Source organism: Zalophus californianus, chromosome 4 (assembly GCF_009762305.2).
Source record: "Zalophus californianus isolate mZalCal1 chromosome 4, mZalCal1.pri.v2, whole genome shotgun sequence".
NCBI classification, from domain to species: Eukaryota; Metazoa; Chordata; class Mammalia; order Carnivora; family Otariidae; genus Zalophus; species Zalophus californianus.
In genome coordinates this window covers 87,256,654-87,270,928 of record NC_045598.1, presented here as the reverse complement: position 1 = coordinate 87,270,928, position 14,275 = coordinate 87,256,654, and positions in this window count along the sequence as shown.

Below are 14,275 nucleotides of genomic sequence, written 5' to 3'. Positions count from 1 at the left end.
GGCATATAACAGCCTAGACATTATATTAATGCTAATATATGTGAGTGTGTGCATGCATGTGCATGTTTATGTTACAAGCTTTATGAGGTTAAGTATATTTGTCTTGTCTTTCTTGTTCACTTCTTCATCCACAGGCCAAATATAGTACCTGGCACATTTTAGGCGGTCAGAAATTATTTTTTGAATTAATAAGTGTTTTTCAATCATATATTTATCTTGCTTGCATATGTCAAAGTTTCAATTTTGCATTCAGAGGCAGTTAAATGCACAGATTTGAGAGTGAAACAGCCTGGGTTTATATTCCTGTTCTGCTGTGCAACCAGGGGAAGTTTTGTGACCTTTCTGCCTCAGTTTTCTAATCTGTAAAATGGAGAAAATGTCTTACTTTATAGGCTTTTTATGAGTATTATATGAATTAATCTGGCACAGTGTCAGTGCTATTGAAGTTGTATTTGTTGTCATGTATACATTTAATGGGTGATTATTTGAGGAATGTCTGTCTTCCCCATGAGACTTTTAGGAACCATATTAATATTTTTTCTTACCACTGTATCTCCAGACACCAGCTCATAATAGGAACTCTACACATTATGTTAAAAAAAGAGAGTGGTTTAAGTTTTGAGGTAATGGTTGCATGTTTGTATGCACCTAATGCTTTCCCATATTCTGTAGTTACCAGTGATTGACACTAGATGGCAAGCTTGTTCTAAGCAAGGCAAATGTTGCTACCGTTAAGCCTCATAAAGGGAGTTAAAGTGCAAGGTAGGGGGAAATGTCATATATGTTTTTTAGGTGGCAGGATGGTAGGAAGATGAGAGTTAAATCATAAAATAAGAAGAATCACATATATTTTATTCTGCTTCATTCTTCTATTGTGTGTTCTACCTTTCTGACCAGCTAATCTCTCGCATAGTGATGCTTTTTGGCATTTCTGTCATTCTACTAGCCCCTTGTTACATTATTCATAGTTTTCTATTGAAAAACAGTGTTTAGAAAGTTCTCTTATAGTATTCACTATTAACGAAAGTTTCCTAATTCTTTCAACCCTATACCTGCTGGTTCTAAAATTCCATTATGATTTTGGCTGGGACCTGAGTAGCTCTATGCCTTAAACCCTCTATTCCTCATTCTTGAGCAAGAACTTTGACTTTTATTTTGATTATTGGTCATGTACACTGATGTGAACCATTTCTGTTCTCTAGCTATCAATGTACCATCTTGGAAAAAGAAACTGTTGGGGTCAATGTTATTGTGTTTGTCTAACTTTACTTTTGTTTAGCAAAATTATTAACAGGCACCTGGTATAAAAGAAAGAAAAGAAAGTGTTGAGGAACATACAAATTAGGCAGCTTCTAAATGATCAAATTGGGGGGCGGAGCAAGATGTTGGAGGAGTAGGAGACCTGGATTTCATCTGGTCCCAGGAATTCAGCAGGTCCCAGGAATTTAGCTGGATAGGGATAAAACCATTCTGAACACCTATGAACTCAACAGGAGATTGAAGAAAAGAATAGTAATAACACTCTGAACAGAAAAGCGAACACTTTGGAAAGTAGGACGTGCGGAGAAGTGAATCCGAGGCGATATTCGGGAAGATAGACAGCGGGGGAGGCGGCCTCTGTCAGACTCTACGAGCAAGTGATAGAGCAGCGGAGCACAAAATCAGAACTTTTAGAAGTCGGCTCCGCTGAGTGACTTCGCTCCAGTGGCTAAGCAGGCGGTGGAACCCTCGCAGGGACAGTGTGGTCTGAAGACCCTCGGGGTCACAGAAAGACTGGGGGTGCCTGAGTGCGGCAGAACTCACAGGTATCGGAGCTGGGAAGCCGGCGCAGAGACAGAGCCGAGGAGTGGGCTCTCAGCTCGGGGTTGCCATAAACCGTGATCCATGACACAGTCAGGCCACTTCTCCTCCAGTAGGGACCCAACAAGAGGCAGATCCAGGGAGACTCCCCTTCCTCCCCTGGGAGGAGCGGCGCGGGAACGCACCTCAGGGGTCTGCTGGGTTTGGAGACCACACCGAGTCGGGTGCCAGAGATAGAAACGCTTGGTCACAGGCCGGGTGAGCATGGAGTGCAGCCGGAGACCAGGGAGATGGGAGTGACTGACTGCTTTTCTCTGGGACTTATTGAGGAACAGTTCCCCGAGTTCGCGGCTCCTCCGGGGCAGAGATTGGGAGGCCACCATTTCACTCTCCTCCTCCAAAGCTGTACGGAGAGTTTGCAGGGAACAAAAGCTCCCAAGAGCAAACCCGAGCAGATTACTTACCCTGGACAGGAAAGGGTGGGGCAATTCTGCTTCTGGCAAAGACATTTGGGAACAAAGGCAACACGGCCCTCCCCCAGAAGATCAGCAAGGCCACCCAGCCAAGACCAAGTTTACTGATCAATAAGAACGGCAGAACTCCAACACTAGGGGAATACTGCACATAGAATTCACGGCTTTTTTACCATGCTTCTCTAGTCTTTCAAAGTTAATTTTTTTTAACTGTCTTTTTTTGTGTGTGTGAATTTTTCTTTTTCCCTTTTTCAACCAACATCTTATTAATCCCTTTTTTAAAAAACATCTGTATTTTTTATTTTTAGAGTCATATTTTATCCCTTCATAGTAGTTACCCTTATTTTTGGCATATATATATCAGATGTTCTCTCTTTAAAATTTTGAGACACAGTTTCTTCTAACAGATCAAAATATACCCTAAATCTCTAGTGTATGGCTTTGTTCTAGTCTACTGCCTGATCACATTCTCCCCCCCCTTTTTTTTAATTCCTCTTCTTTCTTTTTTCAAACTTCTTATCTTATCAATTCCTTTTATAAAATTGTTTATAATTTTCATCTTTACAGTCATACGCCATCCCTTCATCATATTAACCCTTATTTTTGTACATATATAAGTTTTACTTTCTTTAAAATTTTGGGAGGCACTTTCTTCTAACAGACCAAAATACACCCAAAATCTATTGTGTGGCACTGATCTATGCAACAGCCTGATCATATTTGATCATATTCTGTTTATTTTTTTGTTTTGTTCTGTTTTTGTTTGTTTTTATCTTTATCTTTTTCTTTTTTCTTCCTTTCCCTTTCTTTTCCCCCGGTTTCAGGTCTTTTCTGATTAGTTTAGAGTATATTTTCTGGGGACATTGTTACCCTGTTCACATTTTGTTCTCTCATTCATCTATTCTCCTCTGGACAAAATGACAAGATGGAAAAAATTACTTCAACAAAAAGAACAAGAGGCAGTACCAACTGCCAGGGACCTACTCAATACAGACATTAGTATGATATCAAAACTAAAGTTCAGAATGATGATTTTAAAGATACTAGCTGGGCTTGAAAAAAGCATGGAAGTTATTACAGAAACCCTTTCTGGAGAAATTAAAGAACTAAAATCTAATCAAATTGAAATCAAAAAGGCTATTCATGAGGTGCAATTAAAAAAGGGGGTACTAACTGCTAGGATAAATGAGGCAGAAGAGAGAATTAGTGATATAGAAGACCAACTGATGGAAAATAAAGAAGCTGAGAAAAAGAGAGATAAACAACTACAGGATCACGAGGGCAGAATTCGAGAGATAAGTGATACCATAAGATGAAACAACATTAGAACAATTGGGATCCCAGGAGAAGAAGAAAGAGAGAGAGGGGCAGAAGGTATATTGGAGCAAATTATAGCAGAGAACTTCCCTAATTTGGGGAAGGAAACAGGCATCAAAATCCAGGAGGCACAGAGAACCCCTCTGAAAATCAATAAAAATAGGTCAACACCCTGACATCTAATAGTAAAACTTACGAGTCTCAGAGACAAAGAGAAAATCCTGAAAGCAGCTCGGGAGAAGAGATCTGTAACCTACAATGGTAGAAACATTAGATTGGCAACAGACCTATCCACAGAGACCTAGCAGGCCAGAAAGGACTGGCATGATATATTCAGAGCACTAAATGAGAAAAATATGAGCCAAGAATACTATATCCAGCTAGGCTGTCATTGAAAATAGAAAGAGAGATAAAAAGTTTCCAGGACAAACAAAAACTAAAGGAATTTGCAAACACGAAACCAGCCCTACAAGAAATATTGAAAAGGGTCCTCTAAGCAAAGAGAGAGCCTAAAAACAGCAAAGAGAGTTCCAGAAAGGAACACAGACAATATACAGTAAGAGTCACCTTACAGGCAATACAGTGGCACTAAATTCATATCTTTCAATAGTTACCCTGAATGTAAAGGGCTAAATGCCCCAATCAAAAGACACAGGCTATCAGAGTGGATTAAAATACAACACCCATTGTATGCTGTCTGCAAGAGACTCATTTTAGACCCAAAGACACCCCCAGATTGAAAATGAGGGGGTGGAAAACCATTTACCATGCTAATGGACACCAAAAGAAAGTTGGGGTGGCAATCCTTATATCAGACAAATTAGATTTTAAGCCAAAGACTCTAATAAGAGATGAGGAAGGACACCATACCCTACTTAAAGAGTCTATCCAACAAGAAGATCTAACAATTGTAAATATCTATGCCCCTAACATGGGATCATCCAATTATATAAGCCAATTAATAACAAAAGCAAAGAAACACATCAACAACAATACAATAATAGTGGGGGACTTTAACACCCCCTCACTGAAATGGACATTTCATCTAAGCAAAATATCAACAGGGAAATAAGGACTTTAAATGACACACTGGACCAAATGGACTTTACAGACATATTCAGAACATTCCATCCCAAAGAAACAGAATACACACTCTTCTCTAGTGCCCATGTAACATTCTCCAGAATAGATCACATCCTAGGTCACAAATCGGGTCTCAACTGGTACCAAAAGATTGGATCATTCCCTGCATATTTTAGACCACAGTGCTTTGAAACTAGAACTCAATCACAAGAGGAAAGTCAGACAGAACTCAAATACATGGAGGCTAAAGAGCGTCCTACTAAAGAATGAATGGGTCAACCAGAACATTAAAGAAGAATTAAAAAAATTCCTGGAAACTAATGAAAATGAAAACACAACTGTTCAAAATCCTTGGGATACAGCAAAGGCAGTCCTAAGAGGAAAGTATAGAGCAATACAAGCCTTTCTCAAGAAACAAGAAAGGTCTCAAATACACAATCCAACCCTACACCTAAAAGAGCTGGAGAAAGAACAGCAAATACAGCCTAAACCCAGCAGGAGAAGAGAAATAATAAAGATCAGAGCAGAAATCGTGAAATAGAAACCAAAAGAACAGTAGAACAGATCAAAGAAACTAGGAGAGCTGGTTCTTTGAAAACACTAGTAAGATTGATAAACCCCTGGCCAGACTGATCCAAAAGAAAAGAGAAATGACCCAAATCAACAAAATCATGAATGAGAGAGGACAGAACACAACCAACACCAAAGAAATACAAACAATTATAAGAACATATTATGAGCAACTCTATGCCAGCAAATTAGATAACCTGGAGAAATGGATGCATTCCTAGAGATGTATCAACTACCAAAACTGAACCAGGAAGAAATAGAAAACCTGAACAGACCTATAACCACTAAGGAAATTGAAGCAGTCATCAAAAATCTCCCAATAAACAAAAGCCCAGGGCCGGATGGCTTCCCAGGGGAATTCTACCAAACATTTAAAGAAAAATTAATACCTATTCTTCTGAAACTGTTCCAAAAATAGAAATGGAGCAAAACTTCCAAACTCATTTTATAAGACCACCATTACCTTATCCCCAAACCAGACAAAGACCTCATCAAAAAGGAGAATAAAGACCAATATCCTTGACGAACATGGATGCAAAAATTCTCACCAAAATACTAGCCAATAGGATCCAACAGTACATTAAAAGGATTATTCATCACGACCAAATGATATTTATCCCTGGGCGGCAAGGTTGGTTCAACATCCGCCAATCAATCAACGTGATACAATACATTAACAAAAGAAAGAACAAGAAACATATGATCCTCTCAATAGATGCAGAAAAAGCACTTGACAAAGTACAGCATCCTTTCTTGATCAAAACTCTTCAGAGTATAGGGATAGAGGGTACATACCTCAATATCATAAAAGCCATCTATGAAAAACCCACAGCGAATATCATTCTCAATGGGAAAAACTGAGACCTTTCCGCCTAAGGTCAGGAACGTGGCAGGGATGTCCACTATCACCACTGCTATTCAACATGGTATTAGAAGTCCTAGCCACAGCAATCAGACAACAAAAAGAAATCAAAGCCATCCAAATTGGCAAAGAAGAAGTCAAACTCTCACTGTTTGCAGATGATATGATACTGTATGTGGAAAACCCAAAAGACTCAACCCCAAAACTGCTAGAACTCATACAGGAATTCAGTAAAGTGGCAGGATATAAAATCAATGCACAGAAATCAGTGGCATTCCATTACACCAACAACAAGACAGAAGAGAGAGAAATTAAGGAGTCGATCCCATTTACAACTGCACCCAAAACCTTAAGATACCTAGGAATAAATCTAACCAAAGAGGCAAAGGATCTGTACTCAGAAAACTATAAAATACTTATGAAAGAAATTGAGGAAGACACAAAGAAATGGAAAAACGGTCCATGCTCATGGATTGGAAGAACAAATATTGTGAAGATGTTAATGCTACCTAGAGTAATCTACACATTCAATGCAATCCTCATCAAAATACCATCCACTTTTTTCAAAGAAATGGAACAAATAATCCTAAAATTTGTATGGAACCAGAAAAGACCCTGAATAGCCAGATGAATGTTGAAAAGGAAAAGCCAAGCTGGCGGCATCACAGTTCCGGACTTCCAGCTCTATTACAAAACTGTCATCATCAAGACAGTATGGTACTGGCACAAAAACAGACCCATAGATCAATGGAACAGAATAGAGAGCCCAGAAATGGACCCTCAACTTTATGGTCAACTAATCTTTAACAAAGCAGGAAAGAATGTCCAATGTAAAAAGACAGTGTCTTCAACAAATGGTGTTGGGAAAATTGGACAGCCACATGCAGAAGATTGAAACTGGACCATTTCCTTACACCACATACAAAAATAGACTCAAAATGGTTGAAGACCTAAATGTGAGACAGGAGTCCATCCAAATCCTAAAGGAGAACACAGGCAGCAACCTCTTCGACCTCAGCCTCAGCAATTTCTTCCTAGAAACATCACCAAAGGCAAGGGAAGCAAGGGCAAAAATGAACTATTGGGACTTCATCAAGATAAAAACCTTTTGCACAGCAAAAGAAACAGTCCACAAAACCAAAAGACAACCAACAGAATGGAAGAAGATATTTACAAATGACATATCAGATAAAGGGCTAGTATCCAAAATCTATAAAGAACTTCTTTAACTCAACACCCAAAGAACAAATAATCCAATCAAGAAATGGGCAGAAGACACGAACAGACATTTTTCCAAAGAAGACATCCAAATGGCCAACAGACACATGAAAAAGTGCTCAACATTGCTTGGCATCAGGGAAATCCAAATCAAATCCTCAATGAGATATCACCTCACACCAATCAGAATGGTAAAATTAACAAGTCAGGAAATGACAGATGTTGGCAGGGATATGGAGAAAGGGGAACCCTCCTACACTGTTGGTGGGAATGCAAGCTGGTGCAACCACTCTGGAAAACAGTATGGAGGGTCCTCAAAAAGTTGAAAATAGAACTACCATTGATCCAGCAATTGCACTACTGGGCATTTATCCCAAAGATACAAATGTAGGGATCCGAAGGGTTATGTGCGCCCTGATGTTTATAGCAGCAATGTCCACAATTGCCAAACTGTGGAAAGAGCCAAGATGTCCATCGACAGATGAATGGATAAAGAAGAAGTGGTATATATATACAATGGAATATTATGCAGCCATCAAAAGAATGAGATCTTGCCATTTGCAATGACGTGGATGGAACTGGAGGGTGTTATGCTGAGCGAAATAAGTCAATCAGAGAAAGACATGTATCATATGACCCCACTGATATGAGGAATTCTTAATCTCAGGAAACAAACTGAGGGTTGCTGGAGTGGTGGGGTTTGGGAGCGATACGGTGGCTGGGTGATGGTGATAGACATTGGGGAGGGTATATGCTATGGTAAGTGCTGTGAATTGAGCAAGACTGTTGAATCACAGATCTGTACCTCTGAAACAAATAATACAATATATGTTAAAAAAAAGAAGAAGAAGAAAATAGCAGGAAGGGAAAAATGAAGTGGGGGAATTGGAGGGGGAGAGAACCCATGAGAGACAATGGACTCTGAAAAACAAACTGAGGGTTCTACAGGGGAGGGGGGTGGGAGGATGGATTAGCCTGGTGATGGGTATTAAAGAGGGCACGTTCCGCATGGAGCACTGAGTGTTACACACAAACAATGAATCATGGAACTTTACAGCAAAAACTAATGATGTAATGTATAGTGATTAACATAACAATAACAAATTTAAAAAATGATCAAATTTTTTGGATTCTGGAAATTAATTTTAAATATATACATTTTTAAGATTGATTAAATATATGCATATGCTGTGGTAAATTAAATTTACTAAAATATATTCAAAATGTGGACATGTAAAAATGAATAATAGTACTTTAAGACAGTGGTCTTATTATTTTTCCCTTTGTAATATGATGTGACATATTATTGGCAAAAGAAAAAACTTGGTTAACTTTCTTTCAACTGCTGAAGAAAAAAATTTTTTCTTCTTTTTCTATGCTTATTAAGAAGGGTGATTATTACTTAATTCTCTTTATTAGAATGGCTTAAACTGAAAAGAATATAAATTATTTAATTATTAAAATTAATTTTTCTAAGTTAACCCAGCCTTTGCTACCATTTGCAGCATTGGCAGGAATTCAGACCTATTGATAATATTTCTCAGTTTAAATGATTGAACGTGGAAAAAAAAATCAGTGCAGTGATTTCTTCTATCATGGGAAGACGTAGCATGAATTCTGAGTCTTGCACTGACTCCTATGTACTGTCTAATCTCTCTATTCTCTTTCAAATCTGACTCATAAAATTATTTTATATTCACTTTGAGAATTTATGAGTTGAGCTATTATAGTAAGAAGACATCCTCCAGTAAATTTTTCAAATATATGACTGTCCCACAAATATCCCAGATTCAGACACCCTGAGAACTCACATTTTTTAAAAAGATGTATTTATTTATTTGAGAGAGAGAGTGTGCAAGTGCATGTGTGCTCGAGAGTGGGGGGCTGGCGAGGGAAGAGGGAGGGGGAGAGAGGGAATCCTCAAGTGCACTCCTTGCTGAGCATGGAGCCCAATGTGGGGCTCAATCACAGGACCCTGAGGTCATGACCTCAGCCAAAATCAAGAGCCAGATTTTTAACTGACTGAGCCACCCAAGTGCCCCAAGACTCATATTTTTATTTTTAAAAAAATTTTTTAGGAGATTTTATTTATTTGCCAGAGAGAGAGAGAGAGCACAAGCAGGGGGAATGGCAGGCAGAGGGAGAAGCAGGCTCCCTATTGAGCAAGGAGCCTGATGCAGGACTCAATCCCAAGACCCCTAGATCATGACCCCAGCCGAAGGCAGCTGCTTAACTGACTGAGCCACCAGGTGTCCCAAGAACTCATATTTTTAAAAACAACTATAACTTACTTGAAATGAATGTATTATTATTTTCTAAAAGTAATGCATATTTAGGGATGCCTGGGTGGCTCATTCAGTTAAGCTGTCTGCCTTCAGTTCAGGTCTTGATCCCAGGGTCTCTCTCTCTATCTGACAAATAAATAAATAAAATCTTAAAAAAAGTAATGCATATTTATATTGAACCTCTATGCTGATTAGCAAATGAAAGAGAGAAAAAACATAACCCCAACTATTGATAAACCCTGTTAATAGTTTAGTGTAGTCTTTCTACTCCTTTACCCATTTTATATACATATTTGTAAAAAGTGAAGATCATCATTCATATTACTTTGTAACTCTTAGTAATGTATTACAAACATCTTCTTGTATAATTATACATTGTTCTTCAAATCATGTTTTATAGGATTCCAGTGTGTGAATTTAACCAATCCCTTTATTATTTTCCTTTATTATGTATTAATATATAGTATTATATACAAAAGAATATAGCTAACATAAATGTTATAGAGCCTGGTAATATAAAAAGGACATCCATGAACTAACACCTCACTTCTAAACTAAAATATTGCCTAACAATGATTATTCTACATTGGCAAATTCCCCAATGTAGAGTCATACCATTTGAGGAAAGTTGCAGCTAAATAATATAGGTTGGGCTCCAGCACACACAGTCCTGTCCCTATACAATTTTTCCATCTGCTTGAAGTCATCTTTTTCTTTCTTGCCTTTATCTTGTGTCTTGTTTTGATCTATCACTTATGAAAAACAATTTGGATAGGCAGACACACAGATATCACACCTACCCCAAATAAATAGTTTCCAGAGACATTGCCTTAATCAAAATTTAGCAAAGATCGATTTTCATAAAGGACACTACCCACATTAATTCAGCTCCTTTCACAGTAAAAAAAGCACTTACAATATTACACAAAATAATTAACTTGTCATCTTTTTAAACTTTTTATTTCAGAATAGGATCTTTGCTTTATCTTTATATAATCAAAGCCTCATTTAAAGTAATTTTTCTCTACTTCTAGATAAAAGGAATGGCTAGTTTAAAGGGTTCTGCTTCTATCAAGTTTTAAACAGCTTTAACTCTTTCTAGATCATTTCAGCTAGTTTATTACAGTTTATTAAGTCAGAGGAAATAGCTATTTCTTAAGATTAAAGACAGTATCTTGTGCCTTCTGGGTAATTTTTATGGACTACTTAACCAATAGAAGTCTGACTCAATATTTGCTAAATGAATGATTTTGGTGGGTAGAATTATTCAGTAATACTTCAATTGTCTAGAATTAAGCAAACTGGCAACCTATTCTATGTAAAATAAAGCATAGCCCCCCATCAAAAAAGTACTTGCAAAAGTCTCTTGATACTCATATGGGGAACTTGCTCTCCACTCTGCCATTTCTCATCCTTGAGGTTTGAATTGAGTTACCTCTGTGTATTTCAATGCTAGACTCATTGGCTTGAAGCAGTCACGATTTGGCCACTGAGTTTATTTCAGGGGTGAGCAGAAGAGCCAGTCCAATTAAAGTATACTTCAGGGGTTTTGCTGTGAACACCAGGGCAGATCATTCCTTTAACACTGGGCTTGATATGACAATGAGTGGCTTGGAAATAGTAAGGCATTTTGTTAATCAGAAGAGCGTGGCCTAAGATGATGGCCTCCACAAGGAGTAGAGACCAAAAATTCATCATGCTGCAGTTTTGTGTCTGACCTGGAGATAGAGTTACCCCTACAGTGTTCCTTTATGTTAGCTAGTATCCCTCCTTTTTTGTAACATCCAGCTTTGTTGCATTTTCTGTCACTTGCAACCAAAAGAATTCTAAGTTATTGATTTACTTTATTTTGGTTATTTCTTTAGTTCTTTATTCAGATAGCTTTAGGTTATGAATGATTCTAAAAACCTCCATTTTGTGGTTTTCAAGCAAACAGTTGACAAAAATTTCAAGGGGAAAAATGGGTAAGCCCACTGCCATTAGTCAGCCCTTCAATCAGTCAGTGCATATTTATAAAACCATCAAACTAGGAAACTCATGAAGGTAGTGGACCCTATCTTCTTTTTTGTGTCTGTGTCCACAATTTCTAGGGTAATTTCTTACACATTGTAATTGCTTTACTATTATCTAATGAATAAATGAATAAAATAATTAAAGGCATTATAATTTAGTAAAAATAAAATCTGGATTATTATTGTCTGAAATATTTGATAATTGAAGAAAAGCAGATTTATGTTTATGATATGAAGGCCCAGAAAGGCATAAATGGGTAAGGAAAAACTCATATTATTAGTTCTGTAATCATGATAAATTACTTCATTTTTCTGAACCTCATCTGTAAAATAATTATAATATCAAGCTGAAGAATTTCTTTGAGGATTTAATGAAATAATGTATGTAAAGTGCCCATAAGAGCTCAATAACTTTTAGCTGCTCTTATTGTAATGAATAGATGATCAACCTCACCATAATTTAATAATGTTTGATTATTACTGCATTGTTATAACTTCCAAGTTTTGTTGAAAGCTAAACCTTGTAGTTCAATGTGACACTAAGCATATCCAGTCAAGGTTAGATTTAGATATTTCATTAAGTAATCACTTACCAGATTTTCATGTCAAATGTGTCAGTTTAAGAATATTGCTGGCATTCACCTTTATAGAATGCTGACAGCAAGGAAGCTGAAAATCTTGCCTGGCTTATCCAACTCTACTAATTCTTTATAGCAGATTAGATATATTAGGAGAGAATTAGAATTAATTAGAGCTATCAGTCATGAGACTCAAGAACATCTTAATAATGAGCAAGAAAGCAAATTATTGAAAGTCTTCTAACTAAAAATCAAGGAGAGCCTGAAAAGCATCTCATTATGACTTTTCCAATTAGAAAATTTTGCTAAATATCCACAGAATCATCACAAGTGCTAATGAGATATACTAGAGCCTGCATCTTCATTTACCCAGTTCAAATGTGCTTTAAACACACTTAGTGCATTTTTTATTTTATGTTCAAAGTACATATCAGAAAAATAAATAGCCAAAAATTAAGAACTATTTTTGTCCACTGTTACCTGCTATTTTCTTATCTTTTCTCTGGAGTTCCTAAACCCAAAAGCTGTGTTTCTCAAAGTACATTCCGGGACTACCTGTATCACCTGACTGCCTTTTTTATAATATGTATTAATATGTATTGAATGATTTAACCAATTTCTACTCAGTGTTTTTGAGTCCATAACAGAACCTACACCACCAGACTCTCTTGGAGTGAGACCTGAGAATCTACTTTGTTAACAAACTCCCCTCCTGATGCAAAGACAAAGTCTTATTCTCTGTGGAACTTGAAACACACATACATAAACCTATTAGTTGCTATTAATGTCCTACTAATGGCCACTGTAATTTTTACTAAAGTTAGTCTACAAAACTGAGTCATGTATAACTATGTTTAATAACAACAATGAAAACCACCAAAATTGGTGCTGCGAATTTAATAAAGGGCTTAATTAATGTATCCATATAGTTATATCATGAATTAATTCTGTGAAAATATAGAAAATGGCGTAAAAAGTATAACTAAATAACTAAGCAAATGTTATGATTATGGACCATGGAATCAGTGAGCATTCCCAATTCTGTAGGAATTAGTATGGTTAGTATATTAATAATACATATTTATTAACATATCCAAACACAGACCATAGAGCCTATCACATGATATGGACTAAATCACATGATATGAACTAAATACATATTTTAAAATGCATTTATGTGTTTTATGTACGTATTTTTATTTATTATAAGATTAGATATATATGATTAGATATTAATATAGACAGATCAGTATTTTTTTTGTTAGATTTTTTAATTTATTTGAGAGAGAGAGCATGAGCGGTGGGCAGGGGCAGAGGGAGAGGGAGAAGAAGGCTCCCCACTGAGCAGGGAGCCCAACGCAGGGCATAGGGCTCTATCCCAGGACCCTGAGATCCTGACCTGAGTCGAAGGTAGATGCTTAACTAACTCACTGAGTCACCCAGGCGCCCCAACAGATCGGTATTTGTAGGAAATTAGGTTTTTGGAGATTTTTTTACTCATATGGTAGGCTGAGTTATTTGCTTCATTTTTTTCCCTGCTTCCTGTAATCATTTCCCCTGTAACTTTTCAATTTTACCCCCCCCACACACACAAAAGAGTATACTTTCTTCCCTACCTTTTGATGTTTTGCTCAGTCACATGACTTGTTTCGGCAGTGGGATTTTAGAAGATAGAACACAGATGTGTTTGTATATTCAGGTTTTTCCTCTAGCTCTCTGCCATTACCATGAGATTACCCTAACTAGCTAGTGGCTCCAGCGGGGGAATGGAGATCACGTCATCGAATAAAGCAGAGCCACCCCAGCAAACCCAAAGACATGTGAGTAAAATTCCTCTGAGAGGTTCTTGGGCAGTTTTAATCCATCAAAATATAACTGATAGAATTTAATTCTTTCTTTTACATAGCTTTTCAAGATGTTCCTGCCATGAAATCTTCCCAAATTCTTCCTTTTTCTTAGGCTATACAAATGTCTCTCCTCATATCTGTGGATTGCCTTCTCCATATCTTTATTACTGAACTTACCAATTTATACTATAATTGCTTTTTACCTTGTTGTAACCTTCCACCAGACTAAT